The sequence below is a fragment of the Rhinatrema bivittatum genome, chromosome 13 (genome assembly GCF_901001135.1).
Source record: "Rhinatrema bivittatum chromosome 13, aRhiBiv1.1, whole genome shotgun sequence".
Taxonomy (NCBI): Eukaryota; Metazoa; Chordata; class Amphibia; order Gymnophiona; family Rhinatrematidae; genus Rhinatrema; species Rhinatrema bivittatum.
This window is the reverse complement of record NC_042627.1, coordinates 66,584,313-66,610,539: the sequence shown is the minus strand read 5'-3', so window position 1 is coordinate 66,610,539 and position 26,227 is coordinate 66,584,313. Positions and strand designations below refer to the sequence as shown.

Below are 26,227 nucleotides of genomic sequence, written 5' to 3'. Positions count from 1 at the left end.
TTGACGTGTGCTTTCTTCTGCTTTTCTAAAGCAAACAAAAAAAAAATGATTCTTAAGTAACTGAGACTTTTGATACGGACAGTCTATCTGAGGGCTGTGACGAGACACCTTGTGCTCAACGAGATTTCATTGTGGCATGCCTTCTTCTTGGACTGTAGTCCTATTATGGATAAATAGTTTAATACGAACATAACTTTACCATCCTCAGTCTAAAAATACACAGTAGGTCGGGGCGTCTGCAGAATGAGAGACCCTTTTGCCAGCGACTGGTTATATTTTCCGTTATCAAGATGTGAATTATAAGTGCAATCAATCAATAAAATAATACGCCAGGTACTTGTGACCTTGGTTGGCCACTGTTGGAGACAGGATGCTGGGCTTGGTGGACCTTTGGTCTGACCCAGTATGGCTATGTGTCCTACCAGTCTGAGAGGATCCCGTTTTACCCTGGTGAGAGCCATTTTGTTGACAAGTGATGTCCTCCATGACATTTGTCTCGCCGCCCTATAAACCCATTGAAATCTCAGGGCTTTACTTTCCATTCTTCCTCGTTGCTTCCTTTCGAAACGTGAATGTCACAGACTTGCTTTTTCCCACTGGGTTAACGGTGAACGAAGCTGTCTTATGGGTCTTCCCCCAACGTCGGTAGTAAACAAAATGCCTCCATCCGTGTTTTCTGGATTTGTATATTAGTGCTGCAGAACATCTTGAAGATGAAATAGAGAAACATAGAATACCATGACAAATAGTGACCACTAGATGTTTGTTTGTTTATTTATTTAAAATGATTTATATTCTACCAATCCACAAATCTTGGGTGGATAACAGCAATGCATATATAATCTCGAACACAACAGTAACAACACATACTCTAAACAGTAGAAGTTAGTTAATAAAAATTAAACACATCTGGGACGACCATTTCCCCTTTCTGCCGCAATAGGGCAGGCCTTACTTGAAGCGGCTGATGGGATGGGGGAGGGGAGTGGAAAGGAAAGCCGGAGGGAGGAACAGAGTCCTGGTAGAGAGGGAGAGAACAAGAAAAAGTGCAGGCAGGGCCGAGAAGGGGGTGAGAGAGGGGAGAAATGGTGGTGGAGGAGGAGCGTGAGGCTAGAGACGGGGGCAAAAGAGTGGCTGGGAAGAGTGGCTGCATTTTTTTTTTCCATGACAGGTCGATCCAGGCCTGGCTTTACCACACTGCAGTTTTCTTTTCTCCTAAGAAAAGCAATAGGATTGCAAGTCCAGGTATGCAGTGAACTGTAAAATCTGGACTGGATCAATCTGTGCCGAAAAATGGAGCCAGTTGACAACCCTATCCAGAACTAAAGAGTTAAGGGAGAGGAGAGGTGTAGTGGCAGAAGAGAGGGAAATAGAGAGAAGAGGCAAAAGATAGCTGAGAGAGAGAGAGACAAATGGAGAACCCTGGAAATGACCTTAAGAGTGTAGACAAGAGGAAAGCAGTGAAGTGATGACACAAGATGATTGGGGGGTGGAGAGAACCTGGTTAAAGGTACAGTTTAAGTAATAAATCATAAATATATAATATGCTAGACTTGGTGAATGTTTGTATTTTTTTTTCCAGGGGGAAGGGCCTGTTTTGTTTGTAGTAAATTGCACCCCTCTCTGGCCCATTAACCTAGCAAACTTGAGCTGATGGGGTTGGAGGAGATTTAGAGGGTGGTGATAGTATTTTTTTTTTTTTTTCGAGGGGATGGATCTAGCAACAAGAGGAGCTATGCCTGGCTGGGGCAGAGTTGAAAATCTAGTGCTGGTTGTCAAAACTAGGTTAGCCAGCCTAAGGATCGGTCAAATTTATATCGCCGCATTTCTCTCTGGGGCAATTCTCCTCTTTCTTTTGCCGCTGATCTGATATTCCATGGGACGGAAAGGACAGGAGCTGCAGGAGTGTGAATGGTGGATTTTCTGATCCTGCCTGCTGTATTCCACATACTTTGTCCTGAACGGAGTAAACAGTTTAGGGGTTCTTTTTTATACACCTTGCAGAAAGAAATTTTGTTTGCTCTCGCTAATGTTATTCTTTTTTAAAGATATAATACCAGTTTTTCCATGAAAGCACTTCCTGTTCTGTGCTGTAGGACGTGCTCCCTGGGGATAGTGGAAACATTGAAACTGAACCCATCACCGAGGTTTTGAATTGGGCGTGACAGCAGCAGTCTCTTTCCCCAGATGCGGAGAAGTCGTCGTTCACCAAGGCAAGAGGTTAGAGGATATTGTAGGGCCCTGTGCAGTGGCCGGCATGCATGGAGCTGCTGAGGGGGGACTCCCTGAGAACCCTTGAATGCTGCTCGGTAAAGACCCAGTAAATTTAGCATAGGATTGGTGTTCTGGCTAATGACCATTCTAATTTAAAAAATGGCATTTATAGCTCACCTTTTTCTGTAATTACAAAAACAAAGCAGCATACAACAATAGTAAGATAAATAAATAAATATAAAAATTACAAGCAATACAAACACATCTCATTTCCAAGATCCTGCTACCATTTCAAAGGCAGCTAATACAGCCATATCCACTACCCATAAACCATTCCCCCAATCCCATTTAACCCCCCCCCCCCCGAAAATAAATACGTAATTCATACTGTACCAAATGCTTATTCCCCTTATGTCCCAGCAGCTACAATACTTTCTTCAATTTACATTATAAATCCTGTGGAATCCCCGCTCGGTTCTGAAAGGCTTCTTAATAACATCTAAGTTACATTTATTACAGAATGTATAAGTCTAATTTCAGACTTATAACCCCGTCCTACTTATCCTTCTGAACTAAAGAACTGAAAAGCAGCTTTTTCACAGCCTTTCGAAGCAGTAAATAATCAGACATCCTACCGACCTTAGGTAGGATGGGGCCTCGCCCATTAAAGCCTTTGTTCTTGTCCTAGATTTATCTATAAACTTCATCGCCGATTGCATTTATCAGCTGACAATCCTCGCTGGACCTCAATACCCTTGTGGGGCCCATAGCTCGTGGTGATCTCTCCAAGATATTTGGGACCTAAGCCCCTCTAGTGCCCAAAACGGAGTAAGAGGTTTTTGGGTTTTTTTAAATTTCATATGTGAAACAACTGGTAAGCAGGGGAATGTGATTAGCACCGGCTTAGCTCACCTCCACCTTTTCCCACCTGCCAGTACCCTGTTGAAGCACTTTTATTATCCCTTTCGTAGGTTTCCACGCTCATAAAGGGGGCTGTCCCAAAAAGCTTAGGTTTGAGGGTAAATACTGGAATGGCTTCAGGTACAGTGATACTTTCCTGCCTTCTCCCCTTTACACTACTAGAGCGCGTGGGTCTGGGTAAAAGGAAAGGAGTGACAGACAGGGGATTGATTTTTTTTCCCCAGCGAAGATGACCTGAAAGAAGAGCTGAGGTTGAACTGATGGCGCTCTCTGCCTCTAATGACGTAGATAATGATAAAGCTTGATTTAAATTTTGTATGTATTGGGAAGAGATTGATGGGGGGGGGGGGGGGCGGGAGGACATTGGCGATGAAAGAGGCAAAGGCAAGAGGATACAGAGGTTTGAGATACAGATGAAGATTGGGAGATAGATGAAAGAGAAAAGGGAAAGATAAGAGAGTGAGAGAGAGGGGCGCGTGCACACACACACACACACACAGGACAGATCCGGAGAGCAGAGATAGGCGTTGCTAGGGAAACGGAAAGAATGAGCAAGAGAGAACTGGAAGAGGAGACAAGCCTAGGAGATGGAGGGTGGGGAGGGGGGGAGGGAGGTCAGGAGTTGGAGAGTGGATATTGGGTGCAGGATATAAAGGATGGGGGGGGGGACGGGGACTGAAATGCTTTGTCTTACCTACGCAGTTTATACTGCTTGGGTTGGATCATTTTTTTATTTTTGTTTTTCCTGGCCAGCTGGTATTCCTTAGTGGTCTCCCATCCAAGTGCAAGCCAGGTCTGACCCCACTTAGCCAGGTACTCCACAGGGAGTGCAATGTGAATACTGATCCATGTGCCCCCCCCCCCCCCCGCCACTGGAAAGCTGGAGGATAGCATGGCCAGATGAAAATGAGGATGACCCAGCTGAAGTTACTGCCACTCTCCTGTGGAGTCGGGGAGGGATTGGCAGTCTTACTTTGCTAGTTCTGCAGACTTCCCCTGTGGTGATGGAATTTCCGTCGCTTGAAAGATGGCTCCCAGTCTGGAGTGCTCGCGTTTGTGTAAAAGACAGGATTCAGAGGATAAAGTTGCAACTGATTTAAAAAAAAAAAAAAAAAAAAAGTACCATGGAACACACCCATTCGCTAAACACTTTTAGGGAGAAGAGGCAAAACAAGTTGCCTACACCTCTTCTGTGTGCTGCTTTCCCCAGGGCATGTGCCTCTTCATTTTCTCCCTGAATTTCTATTCCTAACTTAAACACGACAAAGGGCCATAGTCCTTGTCCACACCCAGTACGGTGTCTGCATAGTCGCACCTTTTTATCCTTCCTTCAGCAAGGAAAAAGATGGTCTTCCAGAAATGAGTGGGCTTATTTCAGGGAAGGGAGCCCGCATTGCTCCCTTCTCTATCTCTGTGTCGTACTTTGAACTGTTGCAATCAGATTGGAGACCCAGAGGATGAGGTTCCAAATGAATCTGAGAATTTGCTGTCTGAGGGACCCCACTGTGAACGTTTCTACGCTCTTATACTCTCTAACACTTCTCTGCCTTCAGACCCAAAGAGACTATTCTTCCTTCACCTGTGGGGCCTCACTTGCTGTCTGGTCCTCAGACCTGCTTCTGGTGCTGCTGCTGCCCTCACCTCATAGAAACATAGAAATGATGGCAGAAAAAGACCAATTTGCCCAGCAAGCTCACACACACATTTCCCCATACTTATCTGTTTCACTGACCACCAAGTTCAGGGCCCTTGTTGGTAACTGTTTGATTCAAATTTCCTGCCACCCCCTGCCATTGATGCAGAGAGTAATGGAGTTGCATCAAAGGTGAGCATAAGGCTTAATGGTTAAGGGTAGTAACCACCGAATCAAGCAAGTTACCCTGGTGCTTGTTTACCTAGACTGCACAGATCAATGCCTTGTTGGATGTTATCTGAATGTAAATCCTCTTTTCCACATTTCTCCCTGCCGTTAAAGCAGAGAGCAAAGCTGTATATGATTTCAAAGTAATGTATCAGGCTTAATTGGTTTAGGGTAGTAAATCACCAGGACCAGATGGTATACACCCCAGAGTTCTGAAGGAACTAAAAAATGAAATTTTAGACCTATTAGTAAAAATTTGTAACTTATCATTAAAATCATCCATTGTACCTGAAGACTGGAGGATAGCAAATGTAACCCCAATATTTAAAAAGGGCTCCAGGGGCGATCCGGGAAACCACAGACCGGTTAGCCTGACTTCAGTGCCAGGAGGAATAGTGGAAAGTTCTAAAGATCAAAATCACAGAACATATAGAAAGACATGGTTTAATGGAACAAAGTCAGCATGGCTTTACCCAGGGCAAGTCTTGCCTCACAAATCTGCTTCACTTTTTTGAAGGAGTTAATAAACATGTGGATAAAGGTGAACCGGTAGATGCAGTGTACCCGGACCTCCAGAAGGCGCCCAACAGAGCCCCCCACGAGAGGCCTCCAGGAAAAGCAAAAAGCCACAGGACAGGAGTGTATTACCAGATCTACCCCTGGGAACAGGTAGCGGGCTCCTTCAGCATGCTTAGTGGGCAATGTGGCGTCAACATCCTGCCCCCTTCTTCCTGCTCTATGGTCTTCTCCCCTCCCTGCCTTCCCCCCCTCCCCATAAGGCTTGCGGCCATGTGGAGGGGGCGGGGCCGTTGAATATCTAGAAGCTGTAGGGGTCATCCATGGCCCTAAGCTGCTTCCCCCATCCCCCCCCCCCCCCCCCTTGAACTCAGGTGGACTATGGGCACAGCCCAGCATGGTAAGCTTGCAAGATAAGATGCTCCCAGGTGCCCTCCATACCCACCTGCAAGCCACCAAGCAGTAAAAGAACTGTCCTTGCTGGTCCTGGCCTGAGCACCACTGGTTTCTGTTGGGTCAATTGGAGATACATTGTAAGGGTGAGGCAATGGGATTGTTTGTTCTTGTTATGCTTTGTTTATGTTTTAATTATGTTTTATTGTAAACCTCTTAGTAATTTTGATTTGTGGGATATACGTTTTTAAATAAATAAATCTTGGCCCCCCCCCCCTCCCCTCACTTTTGTTGACTTTTGTTTTGTGGCCTGGTCATGCCATCAGATGTGCTCCACTAGTTACTGCCTCCCCCATGGCTGATTCATGTCGGCCCACTATTTCCCCTCCATTCCCCACCCTGCTGTTTGCTATTCGCACCCCGGCTTCCAGCAGCATGCATTGCAGTCTCCAACAGCTTTTGCATTCTGGCCCCCTCCCTCTTATCCCTGAAGCTTGGAGGGGAGTGGACCCGGCTGCATGGATAGCCATTCCCCCCCTGACCCACCGTTCCAGCTTTCTTTTATGGTGGGGATGCGCTTGCTGCGGGCCTGCTTTCGGCCTCACGAAAGATTGAGCCCAGGGCCTGGGAATCCACCATCGTCTGGTGGTGGCAGGGCAGGAAATACATCGTTCCATCCTGGCACCTATCCCATCCAGAGCTGAGATATCGGCGCTAAAGGCATGGCTATGCTCACCTTGGGTATCGGAGGAGGTTAAGCTTCTAAAAGTATCAGGAAGGGGAAGCAGAAGGACGTGTTCTTGGGAGACATGCGTCGCAAAATGGCTGCTGTTCATCTACTGTAGGGTTCAGCATCTGGTTTTTGGTCTTTTTTTTTTTCTGTGAGGCTGGAAAGAGGCAAAAAGGCAGACGCTTCGTCCACTCCTGCATCTGTTGCCAGCCCCTCACCAAACTCCTTTCCCAGCACCCCCCCGTGCTAGAAGAGTAGGGCCACGGGGGGGAGGAAGTGGAGCCTTCTCGAAATCATTGCCGGGGAAGAGTCGCCCTCCATCCTATTACTGCATCCCGAGTGGGCAATTTTGACCAGCCTTTTCTATTAGGGCAGATATTTATCATACATTAATATTAATCACCACTGGCAGCACTTGCATATGTCCAGTAGCGCTCTAAAAAAAATTATTATCCTCTGCTCAGATGTTCAGAGTTAAGCTGCTATGTACAGGTGTCAGATTTTCTTTTTGGAAGGCTGAATACTAAAGGCCAAAAAAAAAAATGCAAACTCTTACTTGTGTTGTAATAGTTGCTGAGCAATTCATTTCTTATAGCTTCTTACTTTTAATGAAATGTGGACCCAGGCAGGCTGCATGCAGGAATACGTGCAGATGTATTCTTATGCTGTAGTATTTATATACTGTTATGAGATAGTATTGATGCATTATTGTGATGGATGTGATTATTGCATTTAACTGCATTTTTATGTAAATGCTATGAGTTGAAGGCAGTGTAAAAGAATAATAGATCCTAACCATTCCACTCTCTCATGCCCTTCTCGGAGTCATAATTGGACCTATCTGCACATCTCTCCTCCCCGCAACCCTTTTTTTTTTCTTTTTTTTTTTTAAACTATGACAAAATAAATGAAATATCAAATAGCACAGGCTCCCTCCGCACTGTATCCTTCCGGAGATTCGGCCTCCAGAAATCGGACACTATATACTCCCCAGATGAGATCTAAATCCCCAGGTCAGCCAATGAGCAGAATAGAGGCATTATCAAGTGCTTTCTATAAAAATGTTTTGGCTGGTAATGCCGCCTCTTCTTGTGCACCCTCGCATTTTCCTGGCTCTTGTCACACTGGTTTTGTGAGCTTGAACTCTCTGCATCTCACCTCTCCTCGTGGGAAGCTCTCTTGGATTTCGGTGCCTCGAGTGCATGATTCTGCACTGGCTGTGCCAAACTCTTCATTGCTCCTCAAGCTTTCCGGTGTCTCCTCCTTTTTTGTTTTTCCTGCTCGATCTGGAGCATCCACCCTGTTGCAGAATTTTTGTAACATCTGCCAAAAGACTGGCCTTTGCTAGCAACCTCTCGGCCAAATCTCCTCCAAAAATACTGAGGAGAACCAGGCCAAGGGCTGATTGTGGCACTCCACTGACCCATTTATCACTGCCATCTGACTTGCACACAACTGATTTCGAATCCAGTTTACAAACTTAGGAGGAGAACCGAGCCTCTGGGTTGCTCATCTTATCTAGGTGTCTCCTGGATAAATTAGGGCCTTGTCTGTTCAAGTCTGGATCATTTTAACCAGGGCCAGTGTGTCCACTAGGCGAAACTAGGCAGTCGCCTAGGGTGCCCCCAACCGGTAGGGAGCAACAAAGAGCAGCCATGTGGGGCCGCATGTGACGCCCATCCTGCTCACGGCCGAGAGAAGAGACTTGGCAGGCTGCGAGCAGCACCTCTGTGTGTAGGTATGAGGTAGTGAGAATGCATGTGTGTGTGAGTGAGAAAAGGAACCTGTGGAAGGGGGTGTGTGTGTGTGTGTGAAAGAGAGGGAACCTGTGTGACCGGGGGGGGGGGGGGGGGGGGGGATGTATATGAGAGAGAGATCCTTTATGAGGGTATGTGAGTGTGAGAGAGGGAGCTTGTATTCAACGCACAATTAAACTCTGGAATTTGTTGCCAGAGGATGTGGTTAGTGCAGTTAGTATAGCTGGGTTTAAAAAAGGATTGGATAAGTTCTTGGAGGAGAAGTCCATTACCTGCTATTAAGTTCACTTAGAGAATAGCCACTGCCATTAGCAATGGTAACATGGAATAGACTTAGTGTTTGGGTACTTGCCAGGTTCTCATGGCCTGGATTGGCCACTGTTGGAAACAGGATGCTGGGCTTGATAGACCCTTGGTCTGACCCAGTATGGCATTTTCTTATGTTCTTATGATTGTAGAGAGCGATGGTGTTAGTGAGAGGAAGGGAGTCTGTGTAAAGGTACATGTGTGAATGAGGCAAGGAACCTAAGTATGTGTGAGAGAAGGGGCCTGTCTGTCACAGGCCGATACAGAAAGAAACGCGGGAGAGCAAGCGAGCGCCCACTTTCCCGGCGCGCACACAGGCCAGTGTCCTGTGAGCGCGATACAGTAAACAAAATTATGCTAATTAGGGCCCGCGGTAAAAGGAGGCGATAGGGACACTAGCGCGTCCCTAGCGCCTCCTTTTTGACAGGAGCGGCAGCTGTCAGCGGGTTTGTCAGCCGACGCTCAATTTTGCCGGCATCTGTTCTCAAACCCGCTGAGAGCCACGGGTTCGGAAACCAGACGCCGGCAAAATTGAGCATCCGGTTTTCAAGCCGCGGGCTGATTTTAAATTTTTTTTATTTTTAATTATTTTTTTACTTTTGGGACCTCCGACTTAATATCGCCATGATATTAAGTCGGAGGGTGTACGGTTTTTACTGTTCTTCTGTACACTTTCCTGGTGCCGAGAGAAATTAACGCCTACCTTTTGGGTAGGCACTAATTTCTGAAAGTAAAATGTGCGGCTTGGCTGTACATTTTACTTTCTGAATCGCGCGGGAATAACTAATAGAGCCATCAACATGCATTTGCATGTTGCGGGCGCTATTAGTTTCGGGGGGGTTGGATGCACGTTTTCGACGCGCTATTACCCCTTACTGAATAAGGGGTAAAGCTAGCACGTCGAAAACGCAGGTTAACAGTGTGCTCCGCCGGAGCGAACTGTACTGTATTGGCCACAGTGAATAAGGACAAGTGTATGTGAGGGAGAGAGAGTGAGAGAGTGTGCATGTGAGAGAGTCTAGTAGAGTGTGCATGTGTCGAAATGTGTGTTTTATTTATTGATTGATTTTTATATACTGTTGTTCAGTGGAGCCATCACAATGGTTAACAACATAAGAACATAAGAACATAAGAAAATGCCATACTGGGTCAGACCAAGGGTCCATCAAGCCCAGCATCCTGTTTCCAACAGTGGCCAATCCAGGCCATAAGAACCTGGCAAGTACCCAAAAACTAAGTCTATTCCATGTAACCATTGCTAATGGCAGTGGCTATTCTCTAAGTGAACCTAATAGCAGGTAATGGACTTCTCCTCCAAGAACTTATCCAATCCTTTTTTAAACACAGCTATACTACCTGCACGAACCACATTCTCTGGCAACAAATTCCAGAGTTTAATTGTGCGTTGAGTAAAAAAGAACTTTCTCCGATTAGTTTTAAATGTGCCCCATGCTAACTTCATGGAGTGTCCCCTAGTCCTTCTACTATCTGAAAGAGTAAATAACCGATTCACATCTACCCGTTCTAGACCTCTCATGATTTTAAACACCTCTATCATATCCCCCCTCAGTCGTCTCTTCTCCAAGCTGAAAAGTCCTAATCTCTTTAGTCTTTCCTCATAGGGGAGTTGTTCCATTCCCCTTATCATTTTGGTAGCCCTTCTCTGTACCTTCTCCATCGCAATTATATCTTTTTTGAGATGCGGCGACCAGAATTGTACACAGTATTCAAGGTGCGGTCTCACCATGGAGCGATACAGAGGCATTATGACATTTTCCGTTTTATTCATCATTCCTTTTCTAATAATTCCCAACATTCTGTTTGCTTTTTTGACTGCCGCAGCACACTGAACCGACGATTTCAATGTGTTATCCACTATGACACCTAGATCTCTTTCTTGGGTTGTAGCACCTAATATGGAACCCAACATCGTGTAATTATAGCATGGGTTATTTTTCCCTATATGCATCACCTTGCACTTTTCCACATTAAATTTCATCTGCCATTTGGATGCCCAATTTTCCAGTCTCACAAGGTCTTCCTGCAATTTATCACAATCTGCTTGTGATTTAACTACTCTGCACAATTTTGTGTCATCTGCAAATTTGATTATCTCACTCGTCGTATTTCTTTCCAGATCATTTATAAATATATTGAACAGTAAGGGTCCCAATACAGATCCCTGAGGCACTCCACTGTCCACTCCCTTCCACTGAGAAAATTGCCCATTTAATCCTACTCTCTGTTTCCTGTCTTTTAGCCAGTTTGCAATCCACGAAAGGACATCGCCACCTATCCCATGACTTTTTACTTTTCCTAGAAGCCTCTCATGAGGAACTTTGTCAAACGCCTTCTGAAAATCCAAGTATACTATATCTACCGGTTCACCTTTATCCACATGTTTATTAACTCCTTCAAAAAGTGAAGCAGATTTGTGAGGCAAGACTTGCCCTGGGTAAAGCCATGCTGACTTTGTTCCATTAAACCATGTCTTTCTATATGTTCTGTGATTTTGATGTTTAGAACACTTTCCACTATTTTTCCTGGCACTGAAGTCAGGCTAACCGGTCTGTAGTTTCCCGGATCGCCCCTGGAGCCCTTTTTAAATATTGGGGTTACATTTGCTATCCTCCAGTCTTCAGGTACAATGGATGATTTTAATGATAAGTTACAAATTTTTACTAATAGGTCTGAAATTTCATTTTTTAGTTCCTTCAGAACTCTGGGGTGTATACCATCCGGTCCAGGTGATTTACTACTCTTCAGTTTGTCAATCAGGCCTACCACATCTTCTAGGTTCACCGTGATTTGATTCAGTCCATCTGAATCATTACCCATGAAAACCTTCTCCATTACGGGTACCTCCCCAACATCCTCTTCAGTAAACACCGAAGCAAAGAAATCATTTAATCTTTCCGCGATGGCCTTATCTTCTCTAAGTGCCCCTTTAACCCCTCGATCATCTAAAGGTCCAACTGACTCCCTCACAGGCTTTCTGCTTCGGATATATTTAAAAAAGTTTTTACTGTGAGTTTTTGCCTCTACAGCCAACTTTTTTTCAAATTCTCTCTTAGCCTGTCTTATCAATGTCTTACATTTAACTTGCCAATGTTTATGCTTTATCCTATTTTCTTCTGTTGGATCCTTCTTCCAATTTTTGAATGAAGATCTTTTGGCTAAAATAGCTTCTTTCACCTCCCCTTTTAACCATGCCGGTAATCGTTTTGCCTTCTTTCCACCTTTCTTAATGTGTGGAATACATCTGGACTGTGCTTCTAGAATGGTATTTTTTAACAATGACCACGCCTCTTGGACATTTTTTACTTTTGTAGCTGCTCCTTTCAGTTTTTTTCTAACAATTTTTCTCATTTTATCAAAGTTTCCCTTTTGAAAGTTTAGCACGAGAGCTTTGGATTTGCACACTGTTCCTTTTCCAGTCATTAAATCAAATCTGATCATATTATGATCACTATTGCCAAGCGGCCCCACCACCGTTACCTCTCTCACCAAGTCCTGTGCTCCACTGAGAATTAGATCTAAAATTGCTCCCTCTCTCGTCGGTTCCTGAACCATTTGCTCCATAAAGCTATCATTTATTCCATCCAGGAACGTTATCTCTCTAGCGTGACCCGATGATACATTTACCCAGTCTATATTGGGGTAATTGAAGTCTCCCATTATTACTGCACTACCAATTTGGTTGGCTTCCCTAATTTCTCTTAGCATTTCACTGTCCATCTCACCATCTTGACCAGGTGGACGGTAGTATACCCCTATCACTGTAGTCTTCCCTGATACACAAGGGATTTCTACCCATAAAGATTCAATTTTGTATTTAGTCTCATGCAGGATGTTTATCCTGTTGGACTCTATGCCATCCCGGACATAAAGCGCCACACCTCCTCCCGACTGCTCCTCTCTGTCATTGCGATATAATTTGTACCCCGGTATAGCACTGTCCCATTGGTTATCCTCTTTCCACCATGTCTCTGAGATGCCAATTAAGTCTATGTCATCATTTACTGCTATACATTCTAATTCTCCCATCTTACTTCTTAGACTTCTGGCATTAGCATACAAACATTTCAAAGTTTGTTTTTTGATTGTATTTTTATTCTGCTTTTTAATTGATAGGGATAAGTTAGAATTTTTTAGCTCAGGTGAGTTTTTAGTTACAGGCATTTGGACTACTTTTCTAATTATTGGAACCTCACTGTCGGGATGCCCTAATTCTAGTGCATCATTAGTATCCTTTAAAGATACATCTCTCCGAACCATGCGCTGCTGAGCGACTGTCGGCTTTCCCCTTTGTTCTAGTTTAAAAGCTGCTCTATCTCCTTTTTAAGGCATAGCATATACAATTTCTAATACATATAAGTACAGTGCTTAGTTAAAATGGTAAAAAAAGAATCAATAGCGCATATAATAGAATCAAGGTTACATTTAAACATTAAAAGAGAATAAATATTGAAAGGAGGTAAAATATCATGGAATGATTGTATAGAACAGGTAATAAGGGTTGAGTGGATTGTTAAGGATCTTGGTGTGCCTTCCTGAATAGCCAGGTCTTTATGTCCCTTTTGAATGTCTTGAGACTCGTTTGTAATCATAATTTGGTAAGAAGTGCGTTCCATAATTTTGGGCTTGCAAGCGAGATTGCACGTTCTCGAAGTTGTGCGGATCGTTCTGATGGGATTGTTAATAGTCCCTTGTTAGCTGATCGTAGATTTCATTGGGGTATGTGAAGTTTGATTGCTGCGTTTGTCTGTCTGTTCCTCGTGTATAATATTATGTAAAATGGTTAGTACTTTGTATTCAGTTCTGAATTTTATTGGTAGCCAGTGTAGTGATATCAGTATTTGTGTGTGTGTGTGTGTGTGTGTGTGTGTGTGTGAGAAAGAGGAGAGTTTGTGCACAACAACCCCACACTCGGGGCATCTGGAAATAAAAAGTTCCCAGGTAGTGTTTAGTTTTAATCATTGGGTGTTATTATTTGATGTGTGTGCTGTTTTTTTCAGTTTTTGTTTTGCAGCTGGAACTTTTTTGTTTTGTTTTTAATTATTGGTTGTCACTCTGCTATTTTGAAATATTCCTTTTACTAGTATGGTTTTACTACTATTGATGTTTTATGCTTCTTCATTTTATTGCATATTTTCTTTTCTTTGGGCCGGGGCCTAGACCTGTAGGTGTGCGAGCAGAAGGCTACTTATAGGGCGCCTAACACCCTTGCACTGGCCCTGCATTTAACACTGACCAAAAGCCGGAATGGCTCAGACTGCTACACACTGAGAGGCTTAAAATGTTCAGCTGACTCCTAGCGGACGCTTTCTAGTCTTATTCAAACCAGTTGATGATTTTTTTTTTTTTTTTTTTTTTAACTTTGTCAATTTCAATGAACTTTTCTTTGAAAAGAGAGGGGGGTGGGGAGAATCAGTCCTCCCGGGAAACGCGGTGCAGCGCTGCTAGCGGGGAATTGATCAGCCTGTCCAAAAATTTTTTGCTAGCGGATTTTGTTAATTTAGGGGGCAGCCGGTGTTGAGAGAGAACCTCTGATGGTCAGGCAGGTGCTTGGCCAGCGGAATTTCCCGGGATTCTGCGCCCCCTGCTCTCTCCTCCTTCCCTCGCACATCTGGGGGACACCACTTATCCAGAGGTGTGGGGGGGGGGGGGGGAAGAGAGTGATGGTGTGGAGGGAGGAGGAGGAAGAGTAAGAAAATAAGAAGATGGAGCGTGCGCATCTGCAGCGACTGGCGTGAGAAGGCAGGATGCCTCAAAAACACTTTTTTTTTGCTCTTGAGTTTTAAGCAGCGACTGGTAAATGTAGTGCAAAAAAAAAAAAAAGGAATTTTAAACTCAAGTAAAACAGAAAAGTATGTGAAAGAAATACTGAGGAAGTGAAACAATAGCATGAGTTTCCCCCTCCCCTTTCCTCTTCCCACCCTCACACAGGCTTGGAAACCTCTGGTCTACTTAGAGAGTTTTCATATGCCCCGGGAACCCTGCACAGAAAGCCAAACCTGCCTGGGAAAAGGGGTGAAGATCAGAGCCTGAGTGCTGCTGCCAGCGTCCTTATTACACAGGTATTTGCTGTCTGCAGATTTCTTTGAGTGAGGCCTGGGAGTGCCACCTCTTTCCCCCCCCCCCCCCCCCCCCCCCCCAAAAAAAAAACCAAAAACACAGCAGAGATTCAGGACTCTGCCAGGTAAATTTATTACATCATGGGGTTTGTTTGTTTTTTCTATTTTTGTTTATTTTCACCAAGGTTTGTTAGGAATTTCAGACCTGGTGAAGGAGTCAAATACATCTGTGCCTTTTTTTTTTTTTTAGATTTAAAATCTTAAACCCCCCCCCCCCCCCCCCACCATCTTGCCTACAGCTTGGTTATATAGCTAATAACCCCCCGCTCCCAAATGACCCCATGTAGAGGAGCAATCCCGGTGCCTCTGGTGGCTGGCGAGGCCTTGCATGATTTGGCATATCCGCGATTTGTACTCTTGTGTTAAATTACACATTAAAGGTAAGCAACTTCGGTCCTCAATTGCCGCAGGCAGGTGGGGTTTTCGGACTGTGTTCGTGAGAGAGGTTGCAGGCATTGCTTCCCAGTGCATGCAAATATACCTCACGCACGTTCGTTGTGATTGTCCTGAAAACCAGACCCGTTTTGTGGCGCTCGAGGACCAGAATCGCCTGTCTCCAGGCTTTCCAGGAGAAGGGCCACGTAGGACGTTTGAAATCACCAAGAGGGCCGGGGGGGGGGGGGGGTGAGTGTGCTCTGTAAGAGTTATGAGTCAAGGCGGGGGGAGGGGGAATATATCTGGTCCTTTCAGTGACTTGAATGTTGGGGAGGGGGCATGTTTCCCAGAGGTATTGGGGGGGGTGGCAGATTAGTAATAATTCTAGATTTCTCCAAAGCGGACCACCCTGCTGCCCCTCCCTGTTCCCCAGTATTTATCTGCCTAGGGAATAAAGGAGCTTGGAAGGTGGGTGGATGGTGGGATGGAGAGCGTGTGCGTGTGTGTGCGCGCGCTGCACGCTCACTCACGTCCCCCCCCAGGCACTGTTGCTCCCTCTCTTGCAGTGGGCCAGATTCATGGAACGAGCAGAACAACCCCCGCTGCAGACCCTAATCCGGAGAGAGAGACTCTCTCTCTCTACCTTGGTGTCTGGGTTATAATAATGAGGGTTTCTGCATCCTTGGGGGACGATGTCTATGCACTCTCTCCACCCCCCCCCCCCTACACAGCGCCGGAGAAACGGTGGCACAACCCACGGCTCAGTTCTGCCAGTACCTTCCCTCCACAACAGCCAAAAACCCCCGGGTGCTTATGCCGCAGTGGCGAGTGGCACCGACGCCAGCCGTGCGTAAGGCAGCCGGTCTGTGCTGGCCTTGCCGCAGAATTGCCCCTCCCATGCCACAATGAGGTGCTGTCCCTTGCACGTCTGACTTCAGGTATCTGAGCTGGTGATGGTAATGGGAAGGTTGTCCGTCCCCCCCCCGCCACCTCTGCAGATCGAGCTCCTTCTGTTGTCTCTCTCTGCCATTGCTGTTGGGGGGTGGGGGTGTCCAGATGAAATTCAGCCCAGGGTTACATGCAGCCCTTGGACCATAGTTTGTTCTAGATTTAGCACCAGCACAGTGTACCTAGGTATGCCCCCACCCCCCTCCTCCTTTTTGGGGGAGGATAGTAAAGTATGAGAGGAGGAACAGCCCTCACACTGGCAAGGCTTTGGGGGGGAGTGAGTGAGCCATTGTACGATTGCCCATCTGTGCAGAGGGATCACTCCGGCCCCTTTTAAGCCTCTGGGGATTCAGAGTCAGGATAATCAGGCTCATGAAAACTTATTAGAAATATCAGTTTATTTTATTTAGTTCTTTAGACATTTTTCAGATACCGCCTTCAGTAGAAAGACCAATTAAAGTGGTGTAGAACTTAATAAAATACATAAAAATAAAATCACATAGAACATACAACCAAATAAAACAGTATAATGATCCTCCGCCAACATCTTAGGGATAAACCTTGCTTATATTAAGGATGTCATAGCCCCTCTACTCTGCATTCACCTGTGGAAAAAGCCTGGTCTGAAGCCTTTTTTTTGAAACCTTAAATCTGTTTCTTGACAAATCTCCACCGGCAACTTATTCCATGGAGACAGAGCCACTCTAGAAAAAGCCCTCGATCTTATCTGCTTCCCCAGTACATCCTTAAATGAAGGAAGGGTTAAGGCGAGCTCCCTGACTGGAAGGTAGATGCCTACGTTCCTTATCCCAAAGGGTTAACCAGCAAGAGAGAAAATGCTTTTAAGCACAGTTGCACCTCCAGAACCAGCAAATTCACCGGGCAAAGAAGCAGGAAGGGTGCAGGGTCTGCTTCTGGACAAATGACTCCAATAATGGCTTTCCAATCAGCCGCTATATCTGGGGTGGAGGAAGGACACAAATAATCAATCTCTCTCTTTCTCTCCAAAGACCCATTTTCTTCTTCAGTTGCTTCTCCCTCCCCCCCCCCCCCCCCCCTTCCATTCAGCAAGGAACATTTTTTTTCCAGCTATTTCTTATCTGAGCTTTTCTCTCTCTCTCTCTCTCTCTCTCTCTCTCTCCTCTGCTTTCTTTGTCTGCCCCCTTTCTCTCCTGCACCCCTCCTTTCTGTTTGCTGCTCGCTCCCCCCACCCCCCCTAGGTTTTCATCTTTCCCACAGCTCTCTGGTCTATATTTTCTCTTCTGTCTTCCCACACTCCTCACTCCTCTCTCTCGTTTTTTTTTTTCCTTTCCTCCCACTGCTCCACTGCATTCTTTCTTCTCCAGTCTGTCTTGCTTTTTATCACTTTTTTTTTATCTTGCGTTTTTTCCTCCCTACCCTCTGCCCCTCACCTTTCCCTCCCACTTCTGTCTGCATTTCCTTTCTTCTTTTCCACCCCCATGTGCCACTCCCCCTCTCCCTGCTGCCTTCTTATCTCTCTGAATGTTCCCTCCTTATTCTCCCCCCCCCCCCCATCTGTTTCTCACTCTTCTCTTCCTGCCCTCCCCCCATGTCACTGGTGAAGTGTTTGTCTCCTGCCTGTCTCTTTCTGGCACACACACACTTTTTTCTTTCCTTTGTGTATTTCCCCTGCCTCTCCTTGCTCACTCTCTCTTCTCTCCCTTACAAAAAAAAAAAAACAATTCTTTTTTTTTTTTTTTTGGAAGGGGGAGCTGGTAGTTCCCCCCCCCCCCCCCCCCCAACTCCTCCTCCTCCTCCTCATTCAGCATCAGGGCAGGGCCCGGTTGCCCTTCCCAGCTCCCTGGGGATCTCTTCCCTTCCCTGTTTTCTATCCCAGTCATGGGGCGCGCCATGCACCCCCACTGGTCCACACTCCTTTTTCCTTTCTCTTTTTGGTTCTTGTACTGTTGTGTTTGCTCCTGCTAGCTGTCCGTCCCGTCCCCCCCCCCCCCCCCCCCCCCACACACACTCTTTTCCTATCCATTCTGCCCCCACCCAATCCATCTCTTCCAGCAAATCACATCCCCTCCTCTTTCTCGCTTGTGTTCCTTCATTCTGGGCGTACGGGGGCTGCTTTCCTCTCTGTGGTTTGAAGGAGTAGGGGGGGGGTGAGGCCTGCTGAAAATCGTACCAAACTCCCCCCCACCCCTCTCCATTCATTTACCACGTCTACAATCCTCTGCCCTGGCTGACCAGGGCTCACAAAGCGGTAGCAGCTGAATTACTCCTTTTCCTAGGTAATTAGCCCATGGCTAGTCTCTCTTCCCCCCCCCTCCCCCCCCCCACCCCCCCCTCCCCCCCTGCTTCTTGCCAGCTTTTAGCATGGAACTTGCAGGGATGAGCGGCTGATGCTTGATGGGCAAGATTTTATTTAAACCTTTGCATTTTGTCATCTTGGAAAGAGTGCAAATGCTTGTCAAGAAGAAGAGTAAAATCAATGAAATATCATAAGAACATATAAGAAACTGCCATGCTGGGTCAGATCAAGCCCAGCATCCTGTTTCCAACAGAGGCCAAACCAGGCCACAAGAACCTGGCAAGTACCCAAACACCAAGAAGATCCCATGCTACTGATGCAATTAATAGCAGTGGCTATTCCCTAAGACAACTTGATTAATAGCAGTTAATGGACTTCTCCTCCAAGAACTTATCCAAACAGTTTTAAACCCAGCTACACTAACTGCACTAACCACATCCTCTGGCAACAAATTCCAGGGCTTAACTGTGCATCGAGTGAAAAAAAACATTTCTATGATTAGTTTTAAATGTGCTACTTGCTAACTTCATGGAATGCCCCCTAGTCCTTCTATTATCTGAAAGTGTAAATAACCGATTCACATTTATCCGTGCTAGACCTCTCATGATTTTAAAGACCTCCATCATATCCCTCCTCAGCCATCTCTTCTCCAAGCTGAACAGCCCTAACCTCTTCAGCCTTTCCTCATAGGGGAGCTGTTCCATCCCCTTTATCATTTTGGTCTCCCTTCTCTGTACCTTCTCCAGTGCAACTATATCTTTTGTGAGATGCGGTGACCAGAATTGCACACAGTATTCAAGGTGTGGTCTCACCATGGAGCAATACAGAGACATTAATACATTCTCTGTTTTATTCACCATTCCCTTCCTAATAATTCCTAACATTGTTTGCTTTTTTGACTGCTGCAGCACACTGAGCCGACAATTTCAATGTATTATCCACTATGATGCCTAGATCTTTTTCCTGGGTGGTAACTCCTAATATGGAATCTAACATCATGTAACTACAGCAAGGGTTATTTTTCCCTATATGCAACACCTTGCACTTATCCACATTAAATTTCATCTGCCATTTGAACTCCCAATCTTCCAGCCTCACAAAGTCCTCCTGTAATGTATCACAATTCGCTTGAGATTTGTATCATCTGCAAGTTTGATAACCTCACTCGTCCTATTCCTTTCCAGATCATTTATAAATATATTGAAAAGTACGGGTGCAAGTACAGATCCCTGAGGCACTCCACTGTTTACTGCTCGCTTAATTAGTAATGAATATTTCTAAAGTAAATTCTACATTTTAATTTATGGAGACTTAAGTGAATGAAAATGCATTCTTGATTCGTGCACCTAGAAAGGTTTTTCTGTTTGCCCGTGGGAATCTGGAGGTAGGAGGGCGAGGATGCCCGGCCTCTGGCTGTCAGTAGCCTCCAAAGTCTGCTTAGGAAGTGACAGGGGCCTGCTCAGGTGAACTCCTTCGGTCTTTTCTCCACCTCGGGAATGCTTTTCACTCGCAGGCTGCTCCCCCATCCTTCCTTCTGTGATTTAAATGTCAGCTGTCTCCTCTGGTGGCTGAGGCTGCCCGCCCTCCTTTCTGTGTCTCTCTCCTTTACTCCCTTCCTCTAAATCTCATCCCCTCCCCCCCTCTTCTTTTTCTCTCTCTCTCTCTCTCTTTCTTTGTCTGGTGCAGGAATTCTCTCCTTCCCCTAACTACTTCTCAGTCACTGTCAGGCGAAGTCTCGTTCCTTAATAATCGCTTCAGAAGGCTCTAGAATGATGCATGGTTTCAACAAATGTCTTAAGGGAAGGGATGAGATTTAGTGCACTGTCTGTCTGCCGATCCCTGCTTCTATTTAATTTATTTTGGTTTGCTCCTCTGCCCACATATCCAAGCAGCAGAGGAGGGTTTCCCCGAAAGGAAGGTGCCCTGGCTGCCTCTGCTCATTCCTGTGATATTGAAATGACTCACACCACACACACACACACACACACACACACACACACACACACACACACACACACACACACACTCTCTCTCTCTCCTCTCTCTCTCGTCCAAACTCCACCACTCAAGCCCTTTCACCTCCTTGTACATGGCACTTAGAGGGGAAGGTCTGTGGCAGCTGGGACCTCATTTCCCTGTGGCTGATCCTTTCAGTACTCTTTAAATAACGAACATCATTTTAAACACATGCAAGGTTTTCTGGGTCAACGTTGGGGCTTTTTTTTTTTTTCCATTTTTTTCTTCCTCTGTTTCTTTATCCTCAGCCTTCCATCTAATTATGCTGATATTTCTGAGGCAGTTCCCATGCTCTGAGGCTTTCCGCTGTCTGGCGGTTGTCTTAGAGCTGATGCCTGACTGCCTGCCTCTCCCTCCCACAGAGAAACTGACTGCACCTCCCCAGCAGACGCTAAGCAGCCTGCTGTGCTTCCCAGGAGCTCTAACCTTAAAGCAGCCCAGTTTCAATCATCTGGGGCTATGCAGTGCCGCTGCAACCAGATGGAGGAGATGCGCAGGTCAGCTTGTGCCTTGCATTGTTTCTGTTGTCCTTGGGAGGTGAAAAATCTTTTCTCCACATATAGTAATGTAGATGATTACGGCAGGAAAAGAGTGATTGACCACTCTGTTCTGCCCACTTGTACCACTGTATCCCAACTGAGCTGCTGGCCAGAAGCTTGAAAGCCTGTGGGATATGGCTCCTTTTTATGCAAATCTTATTTTTGCTTTCTTCCTCCTTGGTTCTGTACTGTCCTGGGTAGATGGATTAAGTATGGAATCTTAATTCTCAACACCCCCATCTTTTACCTCCTAGTTTTGCAATCTAAACAGTTGCCAAAACTAGTGAGGCTATTTATTGCCCAAGCATTCAGCCTCCTGGGCTTCCATGGTTGGACAGTACCCAACCACTACCAACCTAGGCTTCCATGGTTGGACAGTACCCAACCACTACCAACCTGCCAATACCAACCTGGCTACACCATAAAGTTAAAATAATAATCTCCCAGTCGCTCCCAACCTTCCACTTCCTATGAAGACAGATTACCCTATGAAAAAGACATCCCTTAAAACCTAGGAGATGGAAGTGTCAAAATATTTAAGGAATTTTTCTTCTTAGGGAAAGGGTGAATGAACTCTTCCAAAAAAAAACAACCCAAAAAACTACTCATTCTTTTCAACCTACACCTTTAACTGGTACCAGTTAGCATATGTGTGGACACTGGAGCCCAGCTGTTTACTGCCAACTAAACTTGGTTTCTGGGTAGAGATGAAATTGTAGTTGTCTTGTTCTTGAGGCGAGTGCTAGAAATAGACTAAATATAGAGGTAGTATGAGTTGGGGTAAACAGAACAGTCAAAGGCTTTCTTAGGTATGGAACAGAGACTGTCAAAGCCATTTATGAATTGCTAAGATATGGAATAAGAGGAGATGAGTATCCATAAATTGTGTGTTAAAAAAGCTGGAAGGCAATATAAATGACAGGCGATAAAGCTGATTTGTAATCCCTCTGCTTGTTCTTATTTACAGACAGGGCTCTTTGAGCCTTGGCCAACCAGGCCTTTCCTCTGGTGAATCCATGCTGCCTCAGGTCCAGCAACCCACCAGACTGGAGATAGTTCACTATCCTTTCCTTCAGCAGAGTCTCCATTAATTTTCCCCACCACCAAGGTGAGGCTGACTGGCCTATAATTCTCATTCTCCTCTCTGCTACCGTTCTTGTGAAGCGGGACCACAACTGCTCTTCTCCAGTCCTGCGGCATCACTCCTATTTCCAGGGATCTATTGGACGGGTCTTTCAGTGAACCCACCAGCACATCTCTTGAGCTCCCTCAGCATCCTGGGATGAACCTCATCCAGCCCCATGGCCTTGTCTACTTTATTTTCCTAACTCCTCCCAGACATTCTTTTCTGTAAATGGGGTTGTATCTACCCCACTACTACCATCCATGGTCTTGTCAACCAGCAACGGTTTTCTTTAGTGAACACCGAACTAAAATATTTGTTTAATATTTCTCCCATTTCTTTGTCTGTCTCTACACCAGAGCTTTCCAAACTGTGTGTCTGGACACGTTAGTGTGTCGCCTGCAGTGTGCAGGTGTGTCGCGCAAGCCTGGTCAACTCTGATGCGAGTTTGGGCTTTTTTTTTTTCTAGAGATTCACTTTTTTTTTTTCAGTTTATGGGTTGCTTATTATTGGGTGATTTTTGCTGTCAATCGTGTTTTTTGGGGGGGGCTTGGTGGGTGGAACGAGCCCAGCCATCCTTGCATTGGCTGCTGCTGCCGATGAGGCCTGGCCATGAAGAGTACTGACTGCAAGCAGCAGTGTCTGGTGATCATGGAAGGGAGTGAAGCACTTAACTGGCAACAATCAAAAAGACGAGGTACATGAGTGTGGGGGCCAGACATGTGCTGGGGGGAGAGAGATGAGTGAGTGGTGGGCAAACGTGCTGGGGGGAGAGATATGAGTGTGTGGGGTACAGACATGTGCTGGGGGGAGAGAAATGAGTGTGTGGGGGTCAGACGTGCTTGAGGGGGAGAGATATGAGTGTGTGGGGTACAGACATGTGCTGGGGGGAGGAGAGAGATGAGTGTGTGGGGGACAGACAATTTGTTTTATTATTGTTTCTCATAAATTATAACAATAACATGAATCTTGGAATATATATTTTTAATATAAATTTAAGGTTTTCATGAGATAGGTTGTGTCGTGAAACATTTTATTTATGTATATATTTAAGGAAACATACATAAATTGTCGAAATATGTTTCGTTCGTTTAACCTTTAACCTCTGGTTTACTAGTAGACTGAATTACTGTGTCCCGAAATTATGTTTGTCTAAAAAGTGTGTCGCCAACATGAAAAGTTTGGAAAGCTCTGCTCTACACATTTCTCTTTGTCACCTTTCAATTTCACTTTAATACTTCAGGCCTCCCTTCTGTCTTTGATATTATATCTGAAAAATGTTTTGTCACCTTGCTTCACCTCTTTGGCAATCCTTTCTTCCACTTGACCTTTTGCTTTCCTGATTTCTTTCTACGTCTCCCTCAGCTTCACCAGGTTTTCTTCCCTGTCTTCCTCTGTTTGGAAGCCTTTATACTTCTCGAACACTGCTCTTTTTGCCTTTGCTTTTTTAGCCAGATTATTTATTATTATTTATTTATTTTTATATACCGTCTATCTGACAAACAATCAAGACGGTGTACATTGTGGTCGTATAGTGTTAATCAAAAAATCAATCTAATAACCATTTTAAAATTTAACATGTTTCTATAATTATAATAAAATACATTGCTAAAATTAAAACGACCGTAAATAAGATAACAAAATTAGGCATATAAAACAATAAGAACATAAGAAATTGTCATGCTGTGTCAGACCAAGGATCCATCAAGCCCAGCATCCTGTTTCCAACAGAGGCCAAAACCAGGCCACAAGAACCTGGCAATTACCCAAACACTAAGAAGAACCCATGCTACTGATGCAATTAATAGCAGTGGCTATTCCCTAAGTATAATTGATTAATAGCCATTAATGGACTTCTCCTCCAAGAACTTATCCAAACCTTTTTTGAACCCAGCTACACTAACTGCACTAACCACATCCTCTGGCAATAAATTCCAGAGCTTTATTGTGCGTTGAGTGAAAAAGAATTTTCTCCGATTAGTCTTAAATGTGTGCTACTTGCTAACTTCATGGAGTGCCCCCTAGTCCTTCTATTATTCGAAAGTGTAAATAATCGAGTCACATCTACTCGTTCAAGACCTCTCATGATCCTAAAGACCTCTATCATATCCACCCCTCAGCCATCTCTTCTCCAAGCTGAACAGCCCTAACCTCTTCAGCCTTTCCTCATAGGGGAGCTGTTCCATCCCCTTTATCATCCCCTTTATCATTTTGGTTGCCCTTCTCTATAACAAGTAGCACAGTATAATTCAAATATTAACTTTAAAATTACAAATTTAATATAATGAACAACATAAAATAAACATAACCTAACAGATATACATTTAATCTGCCTTTACTGCAACGCTGTTTTTATTTATTAGTCTGAGAGTAAAATATGTTATTGTAACATGGGTATCAAATTATATGGTTGCTGGTGAGTGTTATTTAAATCATAGGCCTTTTGGAACAGTATTGTTTTGAGACTTTTCTTGAATATTTTTATGTCTTGCTGTATTCTAAGCTCGGTAGGCAAGGTATTACATAACTTCGCCCCCGCAATGGAAATTGCACGTTCTCTTACTTCTGAAAGATGGGCAGATTTAATAGATGGAATTACAAGTAGACCTTTATTCGCGGATCGAAGATTTCTTTGTGGTGTATGTAAACGTAATGAAGCATTTAGCCATTCAGTATGTTCGCAATTCATGGATTTAAATAATATACATAATATTTTATATTCAATCCTTTGTTTTAATCGGAAGCTAATGGAGGTCTATCAATGTCGGAGTAATGTGTTCGTATTTTTTTTCCTCCACAAAGCACTCTTGCAGCGAAGTTCTGAAGCAGTTGCAGTGGCCTAATATGGGCATTTGGCAAACCTAGCATAAGGGCAGTTTTCAGATCTGTTTCTTTATCTTTTTACCTTTTGCTTATGTTTCGAACATAAGATTTTGTTGCCCTTTGTAATAGCTCCTTCTAATTTGGCACATTGTTGATCCACCTCGCCTGTTTCCTCTCAATCTTCTAGTTTTTTTCTGCAGGTATATTCCCGTTTGTCCAAAGTCTGTATCTTTGAAGTTCAAAGCTTGGATCTTTGTCTGACTTCTCTCTCTCCGGGCTGTGATATTGAACCGTACCATCTGATCACTGGTGCTCAAGTGAGCCCCTAAGCTGGGCATTGACGACATCCCCATTTATGAGCACTAGGTTGAGTGTCACACCCTCCCTCATGGGATCCAGTCCATTTATTTGAGCAGATCCCCTTGAAGGGCAGTAGGGATGCTCCAATCCACATCAGGCAGATTAAAATCTCCAACAAGCAACACTCCTTTCTTTCCCACCTTTTTAATTAGATCTCTGTCCAGTTCTTCTATTTGAGTTGGAGGCTTGTAGACCACACCAATGTAAATAGAAGCACCATTTTTTTTTCTTAAGACCGCCCATAATGCTGCTTCCCTACCCCATGTCCCTTGCATTTCAGTTACTTGGATATTGTTCTTGACATAAAGAGCTGCTACTCTCCCTGTTTTGCCCTCTCTGTCCTTCCTTAACAAGTCATAGCCCGGGATGGCCACATCCCAATCATGAGACTCATTGGACTCTGTTGCTATTGCAGAGACATGGACCAAGTCCATGATGAGCACTATGCTTGCTTAGCTTTTGCCATGTATTCCCTGCAGTCTTCATCATCATCATCATCATGCCTCCTTTATGCTTCTTTGGATATAAATATTCATTCCCTAAATATCTTATCTGTATAGAATTTAGAAAGCATAAAAGAAAGCGTCCGAGTAAAAGTGCTCCTGTGAGTTGCTTTTGAGATCTCATTCAGATGCATGAGCCACTTTGACCTCCTTCAAATTTCAAAACATTTTGAAATTCACTCGTCCCTGGTCGAGAGTCAAGCCCGTCGGCAGCAGTTGTGTGGGCAAATTCTACTGCCATTGCTGGTGGGGGGTTTCCAGATGTACAGGAGGAGTGTGCCGGGTATTAGCAGGCAGCAGGGAAGAAACCCCAGGCCAGCCTTGGAGACGAAGAGGGTATGCCATGTTCACCGTACGCCACCTGCTCTCAGGTGGCCGTGGCGCCAGCATAGAAGCTCTCTTTAAATCTGAGTACAAAACAAATCCC

General features: G+C 44.9%; 1 protein-coding gene across 5 annotated transcripts in view; it reads left to right on the top strand.

The window, feature by feature from the left end:
- The window catches only part of ZNF710 (zinc finger protein 710), a 78,550-nt gene that overhangs the window by 40,124 nt on the left and 12,199 nt on the right, over nt 1–26,227 (top strand). Inside the window, exon 1 of one of the 5 annotated variants that reach the window (XM_029574994.1) lies at nt 14,719–14,778. The exons of the other annotated variants lie outside the window; for them this stretch is intronic. The gene's annotated coding sequence lies outside the window, so the exon portion shown is untranslated. Of the gene's footprint in view, nt 1–14,718; nt 14,779–26,227 lie in introns of those variants that run through there. 5 annotated transcript variants of the gene reach the window in all.